The 26,848-nt window shown below is 43.5% G+C and overlaps 1 pseudogene; it reads left to right on the top strand.

Annotated features, from left to right (window-relative positions):
* Nucleotides 1–1,550: 1,550 nt before the first annotated feature.
* LOC109784207 (FT-interacting protein 7-like) lies at nt 1,551–12,005 on the top strand (annotated as a pseudogene).
* The last annotated feature ends 14,843 nt before the right edge of the window (nt 12,006–26,848 follow it).

Genomic DNA, 26,848 nt, shown 5'->3' with positions numbered 1-26,848 from the left:
TGATTTCGTGCTCTTAGTTTCAAACATGTCGGCCCCTCGATTGACAGGTTTGGAAAGGGCTCTCTTCGCTGAGGTGATGTGCTCCGTCGTCGGTATTGGTCATTGTGGTGATCACTGCGACCAGCGGCAAACTCGTGGCAGATTGAAGTGGTCACTGAAAGGTCTTCGTGAGAGTTTCATCTCTTCAGATCCGGTGGCTGGCTTCAGTAAGGCGATGCAAACTATGGATGATGTCTTGACGCAGAGGATGGTTGCGCAGTGGCGACGCATTGCATGTAGCTGCTGGGATCGCAGAAAAGTGGTGGCGACAACACATGAGTTACTTCGATGGTGGTGCTACTTGAGCACCTTGTCTCGAGCCCCGAGGTGAAAGCCTAGGTTTGCCCCGAGTTAGGTATACCTGACAATGGCGATGTCTTAGCGTCGTTACCTTGCTGAAGGCATTGTTTGGATGTGCTCGGACTGGTTCTTCAAGGTGAAAATCTTGATTCTAGGCTTCGATGGTTGGATCCAGTGACGGTGACGCTTGGCTTGAGTGTCGTTCCCTTCCCGAAGGCGTTGCTGGTGAAGAACCTTGTTATCTGTGTGATGTCATGAGTTGATTGGTGCCGATACGGTCATTGCTAAAGTTTGCCGATCCCGGATCTGATCGCTTTGTTTTTTTTCTCGCCTACATAGCTTTGGTCTTATATGAATGCTATTTACCGGCATGTTTTTGTATGCGTGTGTTTGGCTGTGTACATCCTAGCTATGCATAGGCCGGGTGTGTGCTCATTATATTTGTATCTTCTTGATGCTTTACTTTGAGGCAATAAATTCACCCTCTGTCGAAAAAATATCTTACACACAAATTTAATTTAAGCTACCGAAATTGCGTCGAATCGGGTGAACAACTGAATCAAAACCAGCACATACCCTATCTTTTTTGCACTTGAAGAACACCCATCCGTGATGTTCCGGCGTGGTAGAAACTCGGTGCACCGCGTGCTGCTGGTAGTCGTCGCACTTTATGACCGGCAACGGTGAGCCGACAAGCCGCTGGGCCGGTGCTGAGCCCGGGCAACGGTCGGGCGTGTCTTTGCCGGCGAACCGCCGACGGGAGAGATTCGAGTGGCTAGAGGCGGCACCGATACCCGCACGCGGCGCAGAGGCACCGCCGAGGCTGTGCGGTCTGGTTCCCAGCCAATCCATGGCAAGGCACAGTCGCCGGCGGCAGCAGTTGCAGATCCACCGGTTTTGCGTCGGCAACGTGACGAGGAGGCACAAATTCAAGTGGTCAAGGACAGCGGAAGAGCCTACGGAGCATCCGTGGCGGCGGGCGGGTGCCGGTGGGAGGTGAGATGGGCGGCACCGGCGCAGATGCGGCATGGGAGTCGAGCGGGGGAGGCAGCGGAGAGAGGTGTGGCTTTTACTCAGCCACCGAGCAGCGGAATAAATCTAGGGAGATTCACCACGGCTGAGTAAACTTTTTACTCCACTAACGCCGATTGAGGATCATTTAGGTGCCGGTTAGAGGAGTGAAACCGAATTTTTACTTCTTTGACCTGTTATAAGGGATCGGTTAGAAATGCCCTTGAAAACTCTTGCAAGCACTTTCAACATGAATATCGACGGAAGAAGCTTGGAAGGTTCCTATTCAATTCATATTGCTGACGATTATCATCCGCAGTTTCAACATAAATATATGAACGCTTTATTTTTTTTCCTTTTTTCGTCGCCTACAGATAGCTTTGGTCTTTTATGACTTTGTTAGTTGACAGCGTGTTTTTTGCGCGTGGGTTTGTGCTTATAGTGTTTCGATCCTCTTGATGCTCCATTTTACACTAACAAAATCCATCCTGTGTTGGAAAAATATCATCCGCACTTGTATCCCGCAAAAAAAGGACGAAGACTTGGTCGATTCTATTCCAACTCCAAGAAAAGAAATAATGCTTGGGATATATGGAACGCGCGTCATCCGTCTGTATCTGCTTTGATTTCACGCGTAAACGTCGTAGACTATTTCGTCCGCCCAGCCGCGAAACCTCTCCAGGATGCCATTATATCGTGATGGATTCCGCTGGCACCGCACACACACAGCTCAATTATTCATGGTGTACGTTGGCAGCTCGATTATTTGAACAGCGCGTACTCCTCTCTCAATACCCCATCCCCTCCTTCACGAGAATGGTAACTAAATCTGAAGCTCGATCGAGCCTTCAATAGGCAGCACCAAAGTTTGGCCAGGTACTAGCTATTATCACTTTCTTCTCTCTTGTCTCAGATGTATATACATGTACGTTGGTTGCTCTTCCAGATCTTCTCGCTAGGTTCAGTTTGAGAAGCAGCTGGTGCTTACGGCGATCGGTTGCCCGCGGATTATATTCATTGTTTATTGCAGCTCTCTGGCAGATCAATTTTCCACCAGTTTGCAATTAGAAAGGGCATCATCAAGCGCTGTCGAAATCAAAATTGCTGCTTTCTCTTTTATATAGGTGAGTGATCTTTACCTGTTCGGTACTGCATATATACGATATTACTTCACTCTCACTGATTACCTACCTGGTTAATTGGAGATTTGGATCTAGTAGCTAGGCTCGTGTACATACATAATCAGTTTGTTCTTGTTCCAGGTCAATTACATACTAACCGCAAATGGAACGCAAAGCTTGTATTGCACGAAGTTACCTAGAGCAAGTGTTAGTTGATGAAGCAACGGAGCCCAAGAACCTGCCATTATCGCTGTTGGAGGACATCACAAGTGATTTCTCTCATGATCAGGAGATTGGGAGTGGTGGTTTTGCAGTGGTTTATAAGGTATGCATTCCGATCTTAGTCATGCTTGATTTCGAACTTAAACTAAAGCTATGCTAACAAGGCTCTGAAAGCAGGGAATACTTGGTGATAAGGAGATAGCCGTGAAGAAGTTGTCCAACTTCTTAATGACGGACACCGAATTTGACCGAGAGGTCGAATGCCTAATGCGGGCAAAGCACAAAAATGTAGTAAGATTTCTGGGATATTGTGATGACACACAAAGAAGTAGGGAAACATTCGATGGAAAACCTGTCATGGCAGAGACCCGCCAAAGATTGCTTTGTTTCGAGTATATACCTAATGGGAGTCTTTATGAGTATATCAAGGGTAGGACCATGTGACCTCTAACTTTTCTCTTTATTTTCTTCATAGACTACAAATCGTGTAATGTGGGGTGTGACATATAGCATCTATTATTCAAAAGTTAATACATCAAGTATCTCAAAACCCGATTTCTCTTCTCCCCTTTATAGATCCATATCGTCAGTGGGGAACATGCTACGAAATAATCAAAGGGATTTGCGTGGGTCTACAATACCTTCATGAGAGCTTTATTGTTCACATGGATTTAAAACCCGCCAATATACTTCTCGACAATAATATGGTACCTAAAATTGCTGATTTTGGCCTGTCAAGATACTTCGATGAAAATCAAAGCCGGGATATTACGAAAAACATGTTTGGAACAGTGTAAGCTAACTAAGTTCTCTTCAAAGCTCATTTTTTGTGTGTTTTGTTATTTAAACTGAACTCCCTTTGTTCACTAGTTGATCGGATCTTTTATATTTTTATACAGGGGATATTGGGCACCTGAATTTTCCGGAGGGGGTGTGATCACACGCAGCGCTGACTTGTATAGTCTTGGTGTTATTATCTTAGAAATACTGACCGGGCATAAGGGACATGAACGTATCGAGGACGTAAGGACAAGATATGTCATTGTTAGAAAGATGACAGATCAGTTTCCCTTTTGGCTAAGAAGGGTCGACTTTCAAATAATTGTCACGCTTCCGCAATGCATATTGTCATTAAGTTATAGTTTTAGATATTGCGTAATATCATTTATGGCAGCACACCTAGTAGTTGTCCAGTGAAAAGCACAATCTGGCATCAAACGAATCAGCAAAACAGATTGTTTTTGGAAGAATATTTGCTCTTAGTTTTGGTGTTGCATTTCTAAATTGCAATTTACACGGTGATAGCTGACTTGAATTTACGGGTACACAAGTTACTTTTTAGAGAATTGTTTTTGTCAGTTTGATGCCTGAATGTATGTGGTCAGTATATAATATACATATTTGACTTTTAGAACATAACTCACTACTGCAACTTTTTAGGTACTTGAAAGTTGGAGCGATAGGTTGGATAGATCACAACGAGACACATTATGTGAACAAATACAAGAATGCTACGAGATAGCTGTACAGTGTAGAGAATTCAATCCCGAGAAGAGACCAGCTAGAGCACGAGATATAATTAACAGGCTTCACGAAACGGAAAGTATGCAGGTATGTTCAAAAAGTGAGTGTTTGTGTACTTGTTCCTTTAATTCCGAGTTGTTACTAATACCAATACTTGTAGAGTATGAGCTTTAATTGCACATCCATGTTTTGAATCTAGAACCTTTTTCTACATACTACCTCTGATTCAATAATACTAGTAACTTTAGAATTTGTGTCAATCAAACATGTTTTCGAAGTTTTACATGATTTCCCTTGGTTATAAGTAATTAGCAAATAAAAAACCAATTTTTTGCAAGAAAATAAAAAACCAAATTCATATTACTAGATCCCTTATGAGATATATTTTACTAACAGTTAGTTATTTTTTTATAAAGAACATGCTGACAAATAAATTGCAACTCAAAATATGAATGCACAAGGTCCATGTGTCCAAATTATGAACTGTTTTCACAGTTGCACTTTTCTTGTTAAAATATTTTAAAATTGATCTCATCTTGATTGATTTTGACAAACTGTTTTTGGGCACAAGTTATACTCCCAACTATAGTATACTTGTACTCCCCTATGTACAATACTTGTGCTAGCTCCTTGCAATAGTTTATTTTTAATCCCCTGTGTGTAGTGCACATGTGCTCCCAACATGAATTAACGTATGCAAGACGGGAGCACAAAATACTTTTGAAAAAATAGTAAAACCTGAAAAAAAAAAAAACAAGAACGACAAACAAAAAAATCCCGATAAACCAAAAAAAATCAAGAATAAATAGGAAAAACCTGAGCCAAGTTGGAGATCTAAAAACACAGACAAAACCAAGGGAAAAAAGATTCCTATGCAGGATGCATCCAATGCGATACACATTTTGTTTTCTAGAATTTTCAACGTGTGCCATGTGACAACGGCTCTCCCCCTGTGTGCCCACAGGTGCCCCTAAAGCCCATCCAGCGGCACCTTTTAACTAGTTGCTCCCATCAAAATAATTAGCAACTTGTATTTTTTTAGTAAAAGCAACTTTTATTATTGTACTACATAATTTGCCCACAACCTGAAAATACTAGAACACAACCAGCCCAAGAGGATTCAGGTCGCAGTCACTTAGCCACGTGCACGGTTATATCTCGATTCTGGCGAGACCGAGGGAAGCTTGACTTCAAAGAGGCGCGAGATGGGCCAGCCCAGGCATGCTGGAGGCCACAACCTTGTTTTTCTTTCACTTTATTTTTTATTTTTTTGCTCTCTTGTTCACTTTTGTTTATACTTCCAAATATTCTAATTAAATATACTACAAAAAAACTTTATGTAAATAAAATTGAAAATGTTAAATGCGTTTAGAGAAAATATTTCTCATGTATACAAAATATATATATAGAAAAATACTAATGAGTATGAAAAAAATTGATCACGTATTTAAAACATGTTAATCAAACAATTACCAATTATTAATCTTGTATTTGAAAAAAATCAAGTATTACAAAAATGTGAAATATGTATAAAAATGTTGACCATGTATAAAATAAATTTTAATCATGTATTCAATAAATGTTAATCTAGTATTTAAAAATATAATAATAAAGCATTTGCAAATGAGAAATGTGTATATGAAAAATAAATAAGTTTTCAAAAATGTTAATCACGTATATAAAAATGATTAATTGTATATATAAAATGTTTCTGACGTATACGAAAATTGCTAAACATGTACTGAAAAAGTTAACACGTTGAACAAAAAAAGAAAACCTATGAAAATCGACAAAAAACAAAGAAAAAATAAAAGGCGAACACAAAAAGACAAAAAAAAGGAAAAAAAGTTTAACGAAGAACAAAAGAAGAATGAAATGAAAGCAGTGAAAGCAAAATTTATAATGAGGAAAAAAACTGAGACAACCAATGAAGAAAAAGGAAAGAAAGAAAACACCAAAGAAAGAAACAAAGGAAACTAAAGAAAAAGAAATAAAAAATAAAGAAAAGACAAAACCAGTGAAAACTGATAAATAAACTAAGAAACCAGTGAAAACAACAAAAGCAAAGAAAAACAAGAAAACCATTGAAGAAATAGAGAAAACCAAAAGAAAAACAGAAGCATGAAAATAAATAAAAGACTAATCAAACTAGCGAAGCAAACATATCGACGACATCAAGCGCAGCGTCTGTGCAAAAGTTGGGCCGGCCCTGTACTTTAGCAAGCCGGAAAACGCTACAGCGAGCGGGGCATACATCTCGCTCCTGGTGCTTAGCCCCAACAAGCCTAAAATAATTTGAGCTGCAGTTAATATGAATCACACAAAGCATGTGACAAAATATATCCTACCATCTGGTGGTAGTTTCATTTATGTCTCATATACAATTATATAGTAGTATATATATATATAGTACTTTATCATTTTAAGTATGTTTATATGTACTTTATCTAAAGTATTTAAAAGAAGATACACAAAAAATTGAATATGAGTATATATTTTTCTATATGTTGAAAATAACTTCATATTTGCATGGATAAAATAATATACTAAAAATATGGTACATAGTCCATCCGTTCCTTTATATAAGATGCATTTGTTTTTTGATAAAATTTTAAAATGTAAGGTGGATTTCTTCTAATTCCTCGTAGTTCTGTTCTTAGCCCTGCATAAAAAGGAAAGTATCTCCCCTTTGATTACATGTATCTATCTTTGTGGAGAAAATAGAGAAAATATCCCTCTCCCAATTGTGTGTCTCGTCCTTTCCTAGTCTAAATGATTTACTTGTCATTAATTAACAAATTTGAGTAGGGTATTTTCATCCAAAATTCTCTATTATTATGTGCCTTGGTCATCATGTCAAAAATAATACACATTATATAAATGAATGGAAGGAGTAATACACATTATATATATGCACGCATACATACCATTCATCACCGAGGGTGCACAACAAGTTAATCTTCACCCGAGTTAATTTTACGATCGTTTTATAAATAAATTACATTTGGAATACAAATAATTACATTCATATTGATTCACTGTGTAAAATTTGGCATAAGAAAAAATATATAGGTCCTAAGATCAGAAAAAATTGCATTTTATGTATATTTTACACTATGAATTTACGTTTATAATTTTACGTAACATCAAATTTTTTTATGGCGATTACATATTTTCTTACATCCTCTTTTTACGTCTGAAATAAAACAAAATTTATGAAACGTAAAATTACAGTGCATTGAGGATAAAATAGAGGGGGTGAAGAATAACTATTCTCACCCAGAGTGACGAATAATCAATCATATACACTCTTGTGGAAACGTACGCTCCTGTGGGAGTCGACCCCACCGCATAGGTGCCTTATTCTACCGAGAGATGAACGAAGGAGCGGCAACCCCTACATCAGTTCTTTGCGCTGTCCAGAAGGGCACGAGAGAAAAAAACAAAACCAATAAAAGATCAGACGAGACGGAATTAGTAACGTGAACGTCTTTTCATCTTCTTGCCTGAGTTTCATATATATATATATATATATATATATATATATATATATATATATATATATATATATATATATATATATATATATATATATATATAACAGGGTGCATCATCATCCAGGGTGCATAATAAGTTATTCTTCACCCAAGGTAATCTTACGATCACTTCATAACTAAATTACATTTGGAATTCAAATAGTTACATTCCTATTGTTTCACTACGTAAAATTTGGTATAAGAAAATAAAAATATAGGTCATAAGACAAGAAAATTTGGAGTTTATGTGTATTTTACACTATGTTTTAAGTCTGTAATTTTACATAACATAAAATATTTTTTACGGCGATTATATAGTTTCTTACGGTCTCTTTTTACGTCGGAAATAAGACAAAACTTACGGAACGTAAAATTACAGTGCATTGGTGGTAAAATAGAGGGGGTGAATAATAACTATTCCTCACCCAGGGTGACCATTGGTGGTAAATTACACTTTCGGTTTTGACAGATGCTATATACAAGATATAAAACTCAAGGGAGGGTAATTACCACTGGTGGTCAGAAACATTTGTATTCTATCCAAATATTTTTTCTATACTACATCTTACACGTACATACACTCGGTTTTGACATATATTACATACAACATACAAAGCTCACATGAGCATAACAATCACTGGTGGTAGAAAACACTTGTTATATATATACTAATACTAATCTATACTTACCAATAAAGTACGGAACACTTCTGCCTATCCACCGCTCTTTCTTAAAATCAACCCGCAGTCCATGTTTTGCAAAAAACACCCTAATTTGGTTTAGTTAACCCGCAGTATTATATATGAAATTAGATTGGATACCTTAATCAATAGTGCACGATCCGCGTCTCTTTTGTATTATCTTTTAAAGTTGTCATATCTTTTAAACTGTAACTCCGATTTTCACATATCATATATGAAATTTGATTTTAAAAAGTAGAATCTAAATATGATGTTATTTGACCTGTTAACCATTTAAAAAATGTTATTTAGGATACTACCATAATCAATAGTGCACGATCCACATCTCTTTTGTATCCGTGTAGATCCGGACTGAAAAAGAACATCCTACTAAAATTAGATTGGATACAAAAGAAATCATTTGTAACAAGACATGGACGCGTCGGCAAAACCTCACACGGGAAACAGGAAAGCGGATTTGTTAACTTAAGCGGAGAGAGAGACGCCTTAGAATTGATCACATTCAAACGCGTTGCGATTGTGTCAGGACTGAGGCCGCCGTCGGCGAGGGTGGGAGAAGGATAAGCGGCAACACAGATGAATGCCCTGTTTTGAATAAATAGCATGAACCTATTTAGGTCTTGAGTCACGGTTATTGGTTAGGGGCATCTGTTATTTTTTGCTCCCATTGCAATGGACGGGCTCTTTTGCTAGTTACCAATAAAGCAAGATGTGTTTCTTTAATTTTCTCATCGTTCTCCCATATTATTGTTATTATTATTATTCCCTGTCTACGATTGTCCCTATTGTGCCAGCTTTCGGTTCTACCAAAAAGTATTCTTATTAATTAATTGTACCGTCTTGTTAATTTACAAAAGATTCCACAAATTTATATATGTCGCCAAATAGACAATGAACAAGCTCATCAGAAATAGACAAAACAGAGGGCGATGTGTGGTTATAATTTAGCAATGACAGAACCAGTAAAGAAGGAACGAAATTGTGTATAGGATCAAGGTGTGTGGATATAACATGCAATGAGAGAGACATGGTAAAGAAGGAATGAACAGGAAACCGTAGTTTGCCTAATATATTAAATGTAAAACTAGAACCTATGAAATCTTGAACCCTGTTGCAACATATGGACCGTTTTGCTAGTGTTACTAAACGAAAAAAAAAGTTCAGGCACATCAATAAAAGCAAAAAAAGAATTTTCCAGGCCTTGTTTGAAGAAAAAGTTCACTTTTCTACCATTTCTCATTGCATGGCCAGATAGCGGAAGCTGCATCTTCTACCTTAGGGGAAAAGAGCAACAACAATGACCCTAGATTGTTCCGCTTCGTCGTACCAGGCCCTGTGAGAGATGCGCTTCCGCTGGCGGGCCAGACGGTCGTCATGCCCCGGCCTGCCGGCCATGCAACAGCGGCAGAGATAAAGCCGCCCCTTCCATCGATGGCCGGCGAGGCCTTCCAGAAGGCGTGGCCCCTGGAAGCTCACTCCCTTTCCGAGGATGGGCTCACCAATGGCACGCTCTACAAAGTGTACTACTCCCCCAAGCTCGTGTACGTCAAGGTCGTGGTCCTGTCAGCGCGGGATCTCGTGCCTACCGAGGAGGGCCGCTCCCTCGTGCCCACCATCAGCGCTAAGTTACAGATGGGCAGCCAGATCAGGCGGACGCAGCCGGGGCAGCCGCAGGGGTCGGCGAACCAGACGTGGAACGAGGAGTTCTTGTTCGTGGCCAGCGAGCCGTCCGAGGACCCGCTGGTAGTTACCGTGGAGGAGCGTGTGGCCGCTGGCCACGACGAGCCCATCGGTCACGTGGTCATTCCGGTGGCCCGCAATGACTTGTCCAAGTCGGTCCGCCCCAAGTGGTACAGCCTGTGGCGAGGGATGACGGTGCACGAGGTCGCCGGCAAGATCCGTCTGCGGCTGACCATGGAGACGGCGTACCACGTGCTCAATGAGATGACGGACTATAGCAGCGACTTGCTGCCGGCTGCGCCTTGAGATGGTCCTGTGATTAGCACACACTTCACCTTTCTTACTTGTCAATAGTGGGCAAACAATGAAAACTTGGTTTCTTTCAACGCTATTTGTCAGCAGTTTCGTCGTTTCTGTATGTCACAAACAAACTAGTATACTTGAAGCTGGAAATTTCGAGCGATCCATGTTAATTAAACTAATGCAATGTTTCTTATATTTAACACACATACTTCTTGTTCATGATGGTGAAGAAGCTCCGCAAGAGCGCCATTGGAGTCCTGGAGGTGGACATCCTGGGCGCGCGTGACCTGGCTGACATGAAGAACCTGTACGTCGTGGCCAAGTACGGCAAGAAGTGGGTGCGCACGCGCACAATGTTCGCCACGGCGGCGCCGCAGTGGAACGAGAAGTACACCTGGGACGTGTTCGACGTCAGCACCGTCATCACCATCGCGGTCTTTGATGACTCCAACCGCGACGCCAGGCGCCAGAGAATCGGCAAGGTGCGCGTCCGCCTCGCCACCCTCGAGACGGACCGCGTGCACTCCCAGTCCTACCCCCTACTGGCGCTGAGCCCCTCAGGGCTGCAGGAGATGGGGGAGCTCCACCTCGCTGCCCGCTTCACCTGCAAGTCGTGGGCCAAAATGCTGGCCATGTACGGCAAACCGCTGCTCCCCAAGATGCACCACACCAACCCTATCTCCGTGCCGCAACAAAACTACCTCATGTTCCAGGCGATGCAAATGGTGGCCTTGCGGCTTGCGAGGGCCGACCCGCCACTGCGGAGGGAGGTGGTGGAGTATGTGCTCGACGTCGACTACTACATGTTCAGCCTGCGCCGGAGCAAGGCCAATGTCTGCAGGATCACCACGCTCTTCTCCGATGTGCTGGCAGTTGGGAAGTGGTTCGACGACATATGCAGGTGGAAGAAGCCACTGAAGACGATTCTGGTGCACGTGGTATTCGTGAAGCTGGTGTGCTGCCCGGAGCTGATCCTGCCCACCGTGTTCCTTTGCATGACCATGATCGGGGCATGGAACTACCGACAGCGGCCGCGGGAGCCACCGCACATAGACAGGGTGTTGTCGCGTGCGGAGCTCGCGCACCCGGCGGATGAGCTGAGCGAGGAGTTGGGCACGTTGCAGCCGCCACACATAAATGCGGTGCTGTGGTGGTACACAGATCTGGCGTACCCCGGCGAGCTTGATGAGGAGTTCGACACATTCCCAACGTCCAAACCGGCGGATGTTGTGCAGGTGAGGTATGATCAACTGAGGGGGATCGCCGGCACGGTGCAGACAGTGGTCGGCGACCTGGCTGCGCAGGGGGAGCGCCTGCAGTCGCTGTTTAGCTGGCAAGACCCCAGGGTGACTCCCGCCTTCATTGTCCTCTCCTTGGTGATGGCCGTCATACTGTACTTGACTCCGTTCCGGGTGGTGACCATGGTGACGGGGCTATACTTCCTCTTGCCCCCGTGGTTCCGGAGCAGGACCAACCAGCTGCTCATCAACTTCTACACGCGTCTTCCTTGCAAGGACGACGTGATGCTATAAGGTAATTGATGCATGTACGTAGCATGCATTTGTTCCTTTTCTTGTCTTCGTTTTTGGTTGATCATGGTACTCTATATATGGGGCAAATAGCTCCCATGCGACGTCGTTGGTGTGAATTGTCTCTCATGCGACGTCGTTGGTTGTAATAGCTCTCATGCGACATCTGCGTTGGAAAAAATAGCTCCCATGCGACACTGCTGCCTAATCCAAAGACACATGCTTAAAACTCGAATCAGGTGAGCGGGACCCACAGTGTGGGACCCACTAACTTATCCAACTCAGCATTGGTCAGGTGAGCGGGACCCACAACATGGGACCCACTAACTTATCCAGGTCAGCATTGGTACAAGAGGACACCGAGCCATGCCCCGAGCCGTGCAGCACCCGAGCCCATCCTCCCCCCCCCCCCCCCACACACCGTTGTTGTTGTTCTTCTCCGGCGACGACGCGCAGCAACGCCGTTCCGGGCCGCGACCTAGCGATGTCGAGCTCCGCTTCAGCCTCCCGCCGCTCATGGCCGCGCTATGGCGCAGTGCCCATGACAAGGTGCCCTACATGCCCACGTATCGCACCCCTGAAGCGGCTAGTCACAACCACCGACAAGAATGGCAACCTTGGGCGGGAATTCGTGAAATGCGAGAGCAAACCAGAGCAGGGAAAGGTGAGATTTTACTTCTCAATATGCCAATTTTGGTTTTTGTCTCCCAATTTCATATTTGCCCATTTTTCATCAGATTTGGGATTTAGGGTTCATCTTTCCGATTTCAGAAATTGAAGCAATGCACCCATTTTGAGTGGCTAGATGAGTACATAGAGCGGATTCAACTGGAGGGTGCATCAGGGGAGCTCGATTTACCGTTGGAGGCGGAGAAGTTGGGCAAGTTTGGATCGGGCGCGTCTGGATCTGGGGCCCCTGGATCCGCCCATTCCATTGGTGCTACTGTGGGGGATGCAGGAGTGACGGTAGAGCTGAAGAAGCTGAACAAGCAGATGAAGAAACTCATCGAGTTGCAGAAGTAGGGCAATTTGATGGGGCTGATGGCCGGACTTTTTTATGTTTGTGTAATTGCTCTCGCATTTGCTTATGTGATGATAATTAGTCGTAAGTGAATAGATTGGGTATCATTTGTAATCGTAATGATATGGATATTTGAATAAAAGTGTTGCGCTGTACGAATTCGGCATGTCTTCTCCACTCTGTTTCAGCCCCTTTTTTCAGTTGTTCAGTTCGTCGTCAATTTCAGTTTGAGTTGTAGAGGGAGAAAAGAAAAAAAAAGGTCCGTCCACAGTTGCCCGAAAAGGCCAGGCCCATATAGAAGTTAGGCAGGGCCGAATAGAACATATCCAGGCCCATTGATAAAAGAAGTGTAGCTAGTGCAAAAAAAAGTGCACACGGTCATTGACATCGATATATCTTTTCGGCTTTAGGTTATTTCACAAATTTTAAATTTTCTGCAGTCACCTTTTTTGAGATAACTCATCTGATAATTATTTAAGCTATTTTTATGCATAAGCTATCGTGTCCGATGGTAGGGTCCCGTGTTGTTTCGGCTAAAACAAAAGGTTGGTTCTAGTTAGCAGTCTAACTTGCAGTCTTTGTGAACCAAAAAAGTTGCAACTGTTTGGTTCTAGTTTATTTCAACCAAGCATCATTTTTAAATTTTTTTGATTTGTGCTATGGTGTTTTCAAAGTTTTTACTCGTGTGTTTCAACCGAAAAAGGTTGTGCCCCTCTCAAAAAAAAGAAGACATCTAGTGTGCCCCTAGTAGCATCTCCTTACAACATAGAGGGGCATCCCCTTACAACATATAGTGCATAAAACATAAAAGGAAGATAATTAACTAGACACGTGCTAACAACAACTTATATGATTGGATCATGGTTTATTGCATTTTTTAGTTCACATGGCCACATAAATAAAATGCAATGGAGAAACTTTAGGCCCGAAAAAACATTAATAGATAGCACAATAGAGGGGCATCGGGTACCATAGTAGCATAGATAGATAGAACATATAGAGGGGCATCACCTTACAACATATAATTCATAAAACATGAAAGGAAAATAATTAAAACTAGATAGATAGAAGACACGGGCACACACGCCCGAACCAACACAAACACAAGCTAGTTAGATAGAAAGACTCGCACTCGAACAACTCCTTGGCCCCTCCTCCTTAGCCGGCGCCCTCACTCGTCGTTCTCCGGCATCTGGTAGGGGAGGGTGTGCATGCCGTTGGGGTGAGGGAAGATGTGGTGGAAGTTGGTGAAGATGTTGTAGGTCGTGAACGCGATAAACTCGCATCCACACCAGAACACCTCGCCGAGGAGGTGGTGAGCGTCGTAGGGGTTGGTGAAGGTGACGTAGAGGCCGATGACGAAGCCGTTGGCGTTGCCATCGTACTGGTCGTGGAGGTGGAACATGGGCGGAGTGCCCGGAGGGAGGTGGCGGTAGCCGGCTCGGAGGAAGAAGCGAGCCAGCTCTCTAGGGCCCCTCCACCTTGAGATGGCCCACACCCTCAGGCTATTCTCGATGATGACTCCGGCCGGGTACTCCCTCTCCGGCACGGTGCGCGGATGACGGTAGGTAGGGCCGTTGAACTGCATGGTGGCTCGAGTGGTGGATTTGGCTCGAAAAGAAGAAGCGGAGGAGGCTTGAGAGATGAGTGTGAGAGGGATGAGGAAATGGTGCCCTTTTATAGCCGCGTTGCAGCCGTGGTCAATGTGTACACGGTGCCTTCTCGATCGTTTTCTCTTCTCCGTTCATACTGGCATAAGTAATTGCGGGCATTAATTCAAAAACGGCGGGCAGAGCATCCAAAGAGGCACGGGCGGCACAGGCGAGATGCATCGTTTCGTGCACTTGCATCGGCGTTGCATCGGCGGTGACGCCGCGTGGGAAACAAGCCCGTTCATCCGCGCGTGACACTGAAAAAGGAGCTGCACCACCGACGCGTTCGTCTCAGGTTCAAACATGCATTTGTTAAAATAGCTTAGATGCGACGTACCTATACGCTGCGCCCCTGCCGCTGCTTTACTGCGTCGATGCGTGCATGCAAGCCCGCATGCAAATGGCTAGGCTGTGTCACAGCGTTCACGAGCACAGAATAGCTAGGCTGCGGCGTTGCATGGCATGCATGGGACAGGGATGGCCCACATGTCATTGACCCTCTCGCATGCATCCCATCCCCCCCTCTAGGCGGCCGTGCGCACGCACGCCAGGCTCTGCCGGGCCCGATCCGCTCGGCCCAACGGTCACTGAGATGCTCCCCCGCTCAACCTTATCTGTTCAAACAGAGAGAAAAAACGGTGGCTAATCAGATTGGAGAATCAGGGCTCCCACGGATCGCCCCCGCGGAATCCTTCTAGAAGGCCTATCCGATGGCCGCAGTTTGGCGTTAGGGTTAGATCGACGGTGGACGTTTGGCGCTAGGGTTACGGGGTTTTGGAGGCAGTCAACGGGGTTTTGAAAGGTTTGACCGAACATTCAAATGTGTATAGCTAATTCAAAAAAAATCTAAAAAATGAAAAACCTGCGCATATAGTCTTGTTATGTTACATAGTTATGATATAAAATGATAAACTTGATTTAATGATCTTTGCATGAAAAAACCTTCACAAATTGGACTATCTCGACAGAGGTTGCATAGAGTTCAAAGGAGTGAGAAGAGGGTTTGAGGTTTTGAAAATGCAAAAAATCAAAAACCTCACCTTAGCTTCATTTTAGAGTGACTAAGGAGGATCTGAAGTTATTTTTGCATTTTAAATTTTTAAACTTGTTTTATTGCTGACTTTGTATTAAAGGGTGTTTTTTCAAAAATAAATTAATAATATGAATACTTATTCAAAAAAAGGTGAGACTTCGTATTGATCCTATATAGGTATAATATAAGCTAAGAAAATCTTTTTTTGTGATTTTGAGAAGGTCGAAAAAAACTTGCTTAGAAATGGGGTCGTTTTCCCTTACTTTGGAGCCTGTTTGGACAACATTTTCAGTAACTATGAGTTGGACTTCACAAAAAGGGTTGGATTTATGAACTAAAGGCATAGTAGTACATAAAACAATGCAACATCACAGAACAAACAAATGAACTCCAAAAATATTGGAGATAGGTTCAAATTTGAATGTCGGTTCAAATTTGAATTTTATTTCAAGTCAAATCAACATCATAGCACATAAGTTTTCACATGAAAGAACATAAGTTTTCACATCAAATGACAACAAACATAAGTTTTCACATCAAATTTGAATGATTTCGACTCTATTTCTTTTGCTTCTTTCTACCATTCAATTTCTTCTCCTTTTTTCCACTGTTTGGTTCCACGGCGCATAGTTTGTTGATGCTGATGCTCTTGCTTTTTGGCCCCTTGGTTTTGTTGCCAACTCCACTAGGCCCCCTCAACTTTTGCCCCTCACCATGTCCCACTTCTTCAGTTTGCACTTCTGCAGCTTGAGTAGATGGCACACATTGTTCAACTACTTCAGTTTGCAACTCAACACTTGGCAGCACAACCTCCAAACATGGCAACATAGCTGTCAAAGCAGATTCGCATGGCAGCACAACAGTTGCTTCATCTGCAACAGTTTCAGATTGCCCTAGCGCTTGCAAAACAGATTCAGTATGCATCACATCGTCCAAAACAGAAACACTTAGCTCATGTTCAGCAGTAACAGTTTCAGTTTGCTCCATATCTTTGTCACCAAACATTATCTGCTTAGTGCTCTTCCTTCTAAAGCCATTGAGTCTTGCTTTTTTCATTGGCCAGCACTGTTCAACAACAAGAGGTGGGGCTTTTTCTGCACGCTTCCTCCTAAAAAGTAAAGCATTTCACTTGGTTAGATACTAGAACAAGTAGCAAAATCAAAAACTTGCAAAAACAGTAACATAAACATACTTTGGCCTCTGAGGAGTGTAGATGCATTTGGATGAACCAACTCTGTGCCCAAGTACCTCACACAACTTGCACCTATTTTTGTTACCTTTTTGAGCCCTTTTGGGCTTATCATTCTTTTCCTTTTCCTTTTTCCCCTTCTTACTACAACCACCTTTCTCAAACCAAGCTTTGAATCTGCTCTGTTTTGGCCTCCCAGCCTTTCTTCTAGTGACAGGGGGACACAAGGTAAATTCTATTTCCACCTCAGGCCACTGAGATTGGTCAGTCAGTGCAGGAATTGGACTTGCATATGCAGCTTTGAATTTTTGTACTGAATAATACTCATGCAAATATGGGTGCATATTTAACCTGGGTTTAGATGCCAAAAAAAGTATGGAATGCTCACATGGTTTTCCAGTGTGTTGCCACTCTTGGCAAGTGCACTCATGCAAGTCAGTATTTACCACATGCCTCTTGCCACTCTTTGTATCTCTAACTTCAGCACCCCACAAGGAAGATTTCTCAACAGATAGATGTGAAAGATTTCTACTCCTGTTGACCACCTGTTGTACCACTGCTGGAAGCTTGTCCCCTTCCAAAATATTAGCAATTTTTCCTCTCAACTCCCACAAACGCATGATCATGATCCTTATTTGGTCCACCATGTCATGCACAGGCAAGTCTTTCAAATCCTTCACTTTGTTGTTAAAACTTTCTGCCAAGTTGTTATTGATATGATCACATTTTATGGCAGTGTTAAAACCTGATCTATACCACAACAGAGAATGGTGTGTGTTCAACCATGAAGCAAATTCATTATCACTACATGATGCCAATATCTTACCAAGGTGATAGGAATGTGTCTGTCTGGTGTAGGATCTTGCTGCTGGCCACATGCGCCCAAATTCATCTCCTCTGAATTTTTTTATCAGATTCATCCACATATGTCCAAAGCACTCCCTCTGCTCAGCATGGGGAAAACATTTTTTACTGCATTTTCCAACCCTTTACATGCATCTGTGTGGATGGCCAAAGGAGAAACTGGCCCTATGCATCTTTTCAGTTGCATCATGAACCATATCCATGATGCCTCTGTCTCTGATTGAAACATTCCTATTGCAATTGGGAACATCCAGTTGTGTCCATATAGAGCATTGCATGCAGCCAACCGACCATTCCACTTTCCAGTCAAAAAAGATGAGTCTATGCTCAAATATGGACGACAACCTGCTTTGAATCCATCTATGCAAGGCTTCAAACACATAAAAAACTTGCTGAAAAAAACCTTGCCATCCTCTGTTACCTCTGTATCTATCTGCACCACACTTCCAGGTGACCTCTTCTCCACCTCTGCTTTAAAACTATACAACATCCTAAATGTATTTGCCCAGTCACCATACAATGATTTCATGGCCCTTTGTTTTGCTTTCCACACTGTGGTATATTGCAGCTGGATGGGGTACAGCTTCTCCAAGTCAACTTTAAGCCTCTTTGCAGTAGTGTTTGGAGTCTTGGCTAAAATAGGAGTAATCTTCTCTGTAACCCAAAGTTGTGATGTCATCTTTGAAACTCTCTGTGAAGTGGTCATACATGTATGCTGGTGTGGTATTTGATTTACCCTTACTGTACTTCCATCAGGTTGTAGTCTGGCAGACAAGTACCATTTGCAAGGATTGCCACCACCATCATAACCTTTGCATCGAGCATAAAATTTCTTTCGATCAGTCCACATAGTCTTGGCATCAAATTCTTTTTTCACTGCATAGGTCCTGAAAGACATCCTAAACTCCTTCATGCTTGGCCACAACTTTCCCACCTCAATAACTGGGTTCTCTTTGTCATACAAACAAACCAACTCATTATCATCTGCATCATCCACATCATCTGCAGCCTCTCTCATCAGCTCTTCTTCATCCTCATTTGCATTTCTAGGGTATGTGTTACCATCAACAGGCAAAGAACTGTCATCCTTCTCCTTATCTTTGTCATCAACTTGAATGCCAAACATTTCGGCCATATCAATGTCAGATATTGGTGTAATGACCAAATCTGTTTTTTCATTCAACTCTACTACATTCTAGTCAACAACAATCTTCCTAGCACCATGGGTTCCCTCCTCTCCATCTGCATCAATCCCTGTATCTTCAGCTACTACAGTCGGTTCAGTCAACAATGCCAACATCTTTTTTTGTGAAACCCACTCATTATCTTCCACCTGTGCAGCCATCTTTGATGGCACATAACCAACTCTGGAATGAGTTTGCAGATCAATTAGCTCAGCATAAAATGTTACTCCCTCTGTCCCAAAATATAAGAACGTTTTTAACACTACACTAGTGTCAAAAACGTTCTTATATTATGGGACGGAGGGAGTACTTGTTTGCTTGCCCACCCTTCTTGCTGATCAATTTCAGCAACCATGGACTCTCCATCTTCAATTCTCACATATTCACCATTATAGTTATCGAAACGTTGCAGAGATACCTCTTGTTCTGGACCCCAAACAATACTCTCCCCAATTCTCTCCACCAAATTGCCCACGGCCTTCTCCTTCATGCTCTCCAATTCCTGGGGATCAACATCTGCAAATTCGACATCCAACCTCACGGTGGTATCTCTATCAATTGTTGGGAATCGTAGCATAATTTAAAATTTTCCTACGCTCACCAAGATGCATCTATGGAGTCTACTAGCAACGAGGGGAAAGGAGTGCATCTACATACCCTTGTAGATCACGAGCGGAAGCGTTCCGATGAACGTGGATGACGGCGTCATACTCGCCGTGATCCAAATCACCGATGACCGAGTGCCGAACGGACGGCACCTCCGCGTTCAACACACGTACGGTGCAACGACGTCTCCTCCTTCTTGATCCAGCAAGGGGGAAGGAGAGGTTGATGGAGATTCAACAGCATGACGGCGTGGTGGTGGATGTAGCGGTTCTCCGGCAGGGCTTCGCCAAGCTTCCGCGAGAGAGAGAGAGAGAGAGAGAGAGAGAGAGAGAGAGAGAGAGAGGTGTTGCAGGGGAGGAGGGAGGCGCCCAAGGCTGTGTTTGCTGCCCTCCCTCCCCCCCACTATTTATAGGACCCCTGGGGGGGGCGCCAGCCCTTGGGAGATCAGATCTCCAAGGGGGGCGGCGGCCAAGTGGGGGAAGGGGGTGCCTTGCCCCCCAAGGCAAGGGGAAAGCTCCCCCCTAGGGTTCCCAACCCTAGGCGCATGGGGGGAGGCCCAAGGGGGGTGCCCCAGCCCACTAAGGGCTGGTTCCCTTCCACTTTCAGCCCACGGGGCCCTCCGGGATAGGTGGCCCCACCCGGTGGACCTCCGGGACCCTTTCGGTGGTCCCGGTACAATACCGGTAACCCCCGAAACTTTCCCGGTGGCCGAAACTGGACTTCCAATATATAATTCTTCACCTCCGGACCATTCCGGAACCTCTCATGACGTCCGGGATCTCATCCGGGACTCCGAACAACTTTCGGGTTTCCGCATACATATATCTCTACAACCCTAGCGTCACCGGACCTTAAGTGTGTAGACCCTACGGGTTCGGGAGACATGCAGACATGACCAAGACGCCTCTCCGGTCAATAACCAACAGCGGGATCTGGATACCCATGTTGGCTGCCACATGTTCCCTTTGTCAAACGGTATGTTACTTGCCCGAGATTCGATCGTCGGTATCCCAATACCTTGTTCAATCTCGTTACCGGCAAGTCTCTTTACTCGTACCGCAATGCATGATCCCGTGACTAACGCCTTAGTCACATTGAGCTCATTATGATGATGCATTACCGAGTGGGCCCAGAGATACCTCTCCGTTACACGGAGTGACAAATCCCAGTCTCGATCCGTGCCAACCCAACAGACACTTTCGGAGATACCCGTAGTGCACCTTTATAGTCACCCAGTTACGTTGTGACGTTTGGCACACCCAAAGAACTCCTACGGTATCCGGGAGTTGCACGATCTCATGGTCTAAGGAAAAGATACTTGACATTGGAAAAGCTCTAGCAAACGAAACTACACGATCTTTTATGCTATGCTTAGGATTGGGTCTTGTCCATCACATCATTCTCCTAATGATGTGATCCCGTTATCAATGACATCCAATGTCCATAGTCAGGAAACCATGACTATCAGTTGATCAACGAGCTAGTCAACTAGAGGCTTACTAGGGACACGTTGTGGTCTATGTATTCACACATGTATTACGATTTCCGGACAATACAATTATAGCATGAATAATAGACAATTATCATGAACAAAGAAATATAATAATAACCATTTATTATTGCCTCTAGGGCATATTTCCAACAGTCTCCCACTTGCACTAGAGTCAATAATCTATTTCACATCACCATGTGATTAACACTCACTGGTCACATCACCATGTGACCAACATCTAAAGAGTTTACTAGAGTCATCAATCTAGTTCACATCACTATGTGATTATCACTCAATGTGTTCTGGTTTGGTCATGTTATGCTTGTGAGAGAGGTTATTAGTCAACGGGTCTGAACCTTTCAGAACCGTGTGCTTTACGAATATCTATGTCATCTTGTGGATGCTACCACACGCTATTTGGAGCCATTTCAAATAATTGCTCTACTATACGAATCTGGTTTACTACTCAGAGTCATCCGGATTAGTGTCAAAGTTCGCATCGACGTAACCCTTTACGACGAACTCCTTTCCACCTCCATAATCGAGAAAATTCCTTAATCCACTAGGTACTAAGGATAAGTTCGACCGCTGTCATGAGATCCTTTCCCGGATCACCATTGTACCCTTTTGACCAACTCATGGCAAGGCACACTACATGTGCGGTACACAGCATAGCATACTATAGAGCCTATGTCTAAAGCATAGGGGACGACCTTCGTCCTTTCTCTATCTTCCGCTGTGGTCAGGTCTTGAGTCTCACTCAATACTCACACCTTGTAACACAGCCAAGAACTCCTTCTTTGCTGATCTATTTTGAACTCTTTCAAAATCATGTCAAGGTGTGCCGTCTTTTGAAAGTATCATCAGGCGTCTTGATCTATCTCTATGGATCTTGATGCCCAATATGTAAGTAGCTTTATCCAGGTCTTCCTTTGAAAAACTCCTTTCAAACAACCCTTTATGCTTTCCAGAAATTTTACATCATTTCGGATCAACAATATGTCATTCACATATACTTATCAGAAATGTTGTAGCACTCCCACTCACTTTATTGTAAATACAAGTTTCCAACAAACTTTGTATAAACCCAAAAACTTTGATCACCCCATCAAAGCGTATATTCTGACTCCGAGATGCTTGCTCTAATCCATGGAAGGATCGCTGGAGCTAGCATACCTTTTAGCATCCTTAGGATCGACAAAACCTTTCTGATTGTATCACATACAACCTTTCCTTATGAAAACTGGTAAGGAAACTTGTTTTGACATCCATCTGCCAGATTTCATAAATGTAGCTAATGCTAACATGATTCCGACGGACCTAAGCATCGCTACGGATGAGAAAAACTCATCGTAGTCAACTCCTTGAACTTGTGAAAATACTCTTTGCCACAAGTCGAGCTTCATAGACGGTAACATTACCGTCCATGTCCGTCTTCTTCTTAAAGATCCATTTATCTCAATGGCTTGCCGATCATCGGGCAAGTTCACCAAAGTCCATGCTTTGTTCTGATACATGGATTCTATCTCGGATTTCATGGCCTCGAGCCATTCGTCGGAATATGGGCCCACCATCGCTTCTCCATAGCTCGTAGGTTCATTGTTGTCTAGCAACATGACTTCCAAGACAGGATCACGCATTAGTGCGCATCCTCGTCGTCCTACGAGGTTTGGCAGTGACTTGATCCGAAGTTTCATGATCACTATCATAGGCTTCCACTTCAATTGGTGTAGGTGCCACAGGAACAACTTCCTGTGCCCTGCTACACACTAGTTGAAGCGACGGTTCAATAACCTTATCAAGTCTCCACCATCCTCCCACTCAATTCTTTCGAGAGAAACTTTTCCTCGAGAAAGGACTCGTTTCTAGAAGCAATTACTTTTGCTTCCAGATCTGAAATAGGAGGTATACCCAACTGTTTTTGGGTATTCTATGAAGATGCATTTATCCGCTTTGGGTTCGAGCTTATCAGCCTGAAACTTTTTCACATAAGCATCGCAGCCCCAAACTTTTAAGAAACGACAACTTAGGTTTCTATAAACGGTGTCGTCTCAACGGAATTGCGTGGTTCCCCTTTTAAAGTGAATGCGGTTGTCTCAAATGCCTAACCCATAAATGATAGTGGTAATTTGATAAGAAACATCATGGTATGCGCCATATCCAATAGGGTGCAGTTATGATGTTCAGACACACCATCACACTATGGTGTTCCAGGCGGTATTAATTGTGAAACACTTTCCACAATGTCTCAATTGTGTGCCAAACTCGTATCTCAGATACTCATCTATATGATCATATCACAGACATTTTATCCTCTCGCCACGACGATCTTCAACTTCACTCTGAAATTACTTGAACCTTTCAATAATTCAGACTTGTGTTTCATCAAGTAAATACACTTAGCATCTACTCAAATCATCTGTGAAGTAAGAACATAACGATATCCACTGCATGCCTCAGCACTCATTGGACTGCATACATCAAAATGTATTACTTCCAATAAGTTGCTCTCTTGTTCCATTTTACTGAAAACGAGGCCTTTCAGTCATCTTGCCCATGTGGTATGATTTGCATGTCTCAAGTGATTCAAAATCAAGTGAGTCCAAACGATCCATCTGCATGGAGTTTCTTCATGCATATATACCAATAGACATGGTTCGCATGTCTCAATCTTTTCAAAAACGACTGAGTCCAAAGATCCATCTACATGGAGCTTCTTCATGCGTTCTATACCAATATGACTCAAATTGCAGTGCCACAAGTATGTGGTACTATCATTACTATCTTATATCTTTTGGCATGAACATGTGTATCACTACGATCGAGATTCATTTTAGGTGCAAGACCATTGAAGGTATTATTCAAGTAAACAGAGTAACCATTATTCTCCTTAAATGAATAACCGTTTTACGGTAAACATAATCCAATCATGTTCAACGCAAACACCAAATCTCGATGGTAGAGGGAGCATGCGATGCTTGATCACATCAACCTTGGAAACACTTCCAACACATATCGTCATCTCACCTTTAGCTAGTCTCCATTTATTCCGCAGCTTTTATTTCGAGTTACTAACACTTAGCAACCGAACCGGTATCTAATACCCTGGTGCTGCTAGGAGTACTAGTAAAGTACACATTCATATAACGTATATCCAATATACTTCTGTCGACCTTGCCTGCCTTCTCATCTACCAAGTATCTAGGGTAGTACTGCTTCAGTGACCGTTCCTCTCATTACAGAAGCACTTAGTCTCGGGTTTGGGTTCAACCTTGGGATTCTTCACTAGAGCAGCAAACGATTTGTTGTTTCATGAAGTATCCCTTTTGCCCTTGCCCTTCTAGAAACTAGTGGTTTTACTAACCATCAACAATTGATGCTCCTTCTTGATTTCTACTTTCGCGGTGTCAAACATCGCGAATAGCTCAAGGATCATCATAACTATCCTTGATATGTTATAGTTCATCACGAAGCTCTACTAGCTTGGTGGCAGTGACTATGGAGAACTATCCCTATCTCATCTGGGAGATTAACTCCCACTCGATTGAAGCGATTGTGGCACTCAGACAATCTGAGCACACGCTCAACGATTGAGCTTTTCTCCCTTAGTTTGCAGGCTTAAGAAACTTGTCAGAGGTCTCACACCTCTTGACGTGGGCACTAGTCTAAAATCCCAATTTCAGTCTTCGGAACATCTCACATGTTCTGTGACGTTTCAAAAACGTCTTTGGTGCCACAATTCTAAACCGCACCGAACTATCACGTAGTCATCAAAACGTGTATGTCAGATGTTTCGTAACATCTACAGACGACGCTAAGGTTCAGCACACCGAGTGGTGCATTAAGGACATAAGCCTTCTGTGCAGTAATGAGGACAATCCTCAGTTTACGGACCCAGTCCGCATAATTGGTACTACCAACTTTCAACTAAATTTTCTCTAGGAACATATCTTAACCAGTAGAACTAAAGCGCAAGCTATGACATAATTTGCAAATACCTTTTTGACTATGTTCATGATAATGAAGTTCATCTGATTATGAACTCCCACTCGGATAGACATCCCTCTAGTCATCTAAGTGAAACATGATCCGAGTTTAACTAGGCCGTGTCCGATCATCACGTGAGAAGGACTAGTCAAGATCGGTGAACATCTCCATGCTGATCGTATCTTCTATACTACTCATGCTCGACCTTTCGGTCCTCCGTGTTCCGAGGCCATGTCTGTACATGCTAGGCTCGTCAAGTCAACCTAAGTGTATTGCGTGTGTTCCGAGGCCATGTCTGTACATGCTAGGCTCGTCAACACCCGTTGTATTCGAACGTTAGAATCTATCACACCCGATCATCACGTGGTGCTTCGAAACAACGAACCTTCGCAGCGGTGCACAGTTAGGGTGAACACTTTCTTGAAATTATTATAAGGGATCATCTTACTTACTACCGTTGTTCTAAGCAAATAAGATGCAAAAACATGATAAACATCACATGCAATCAAATAGTGACATGATATGGCCAATATCATCATGCTCCTTTGATCTCCATCTTCGGGGCACCATGATCATCTTCGTCACGAGCATGACACCATGATCTCCATCATTGTGTCTTCATGAAGTCGTCACGCCAACGATTACTTCTACTTCTATGGCTAACGCGTTTAGCAACAAAGTAAAGTAATTTACATGGCGTTATTCAATGACACACAGGTCATGCAAAATAATAAAGACAACTCCTATGGCTCCTGCCGGTTGTCATACTCATCGACATGCAAGTCGTGATTCCTATTACAAGAATATGATCAATCTCATACATCACATATATCATTCATCACATCTTCTGGCCATATCACATCACATAGCACTTGCTGCAAAAACAAGTTAGACGTCCTCTAATTGTTGTTGCAAGTTTTTACGTGGTTTGTAGGTTTCTAGCAAGAACGTTTCTTACCTACGTATGACCAAAACGTGATTTGCCAATTTCTATTTACCCTTCATAAGGACCCTTTTCATCGAATCCGTTCCGACTAAAGTAGGAGAGACAGACACCCGTTAGCCACCTTATGCAACTTGTGCATGTCAGTCGGTGGAACCTGTCTCACGTAAGTGTACGTGTAAGGTCGGTCCGGGCCGCTTCATCCTACAATGCCGCCGAAACAAGAAAAGACTAGTAGCGGCAAGAAGAATTGGCAAACTCAACGCCCACAACTGCTTTGTGTTCTACTCGTGCATAGTAACTACGTATAGACCTGGCTCATGATGCCACTGCTGGGAATCGTAGCATAATTTAAAATTTTCCTACGCTCACCAAGATGCATCTATGGAGTCTACTAGCAACGAGGGGAAAGGAGTGCATCTACATACCCTTGTAGATTGCGAGCGGAAGCGTTCCAATGAACGTGGATGACGGGGTCGTACTCGCCGTGATCCAAATCACCGATGACCGAGTGCCGAACGGACGGCACCTCCGCGTTCAACACACATACGGTGCAGCGACGTCTCCTCCTTCTTGATCCAGCAAGGGGGAAGGAGAGGTTGATGGAGATCCAACAGCACGACGGCGTGGTGGTGGATGTAGCGGTTCTCCGGCAGGGCTTCGCCAAGCTTCTGCGAGAGAGAGAGAGAGAGAGAGAGAGGTGTTGCAGGGGAGGAGGGAGGCGCCCAAGGCTGTGTTTGCTGCCCTCCCTCCCCCCCCCCCCACTATTTATAGGACCCCTAGGGGGGCGCCAGCCCTTGGGAGATCAGATCTCCAAGGGGGGCGGCGACCAAGTGGGGGGATGGGGGTGCCTTGCCCCCCAAGGCAAGGGGAAAGCTCCCCCCCTAGGGTTCCCAACCCTAGGCGCATGG

Source organism: Aegilops tauschii, chromosome 2 (genome assembly GCF_002575655.3).
Source record: "Aegilops tauschii subsp. strangulata cultivar AL8/78 chromosome 2, Aet v6.0, whole genome shotgun sequence".
In the NCBI taxonomy this organism is placed as follows: domain Eukaryota; kingdom Viridiplantae; phylum Streptophyta; class Magnoliopsida; order Poales; family Poaceae; genus Aegilops; species Aegilops tauschii.
This window is presented reverse-complemented; position numbering and strand designations above follow the sequence as displayed.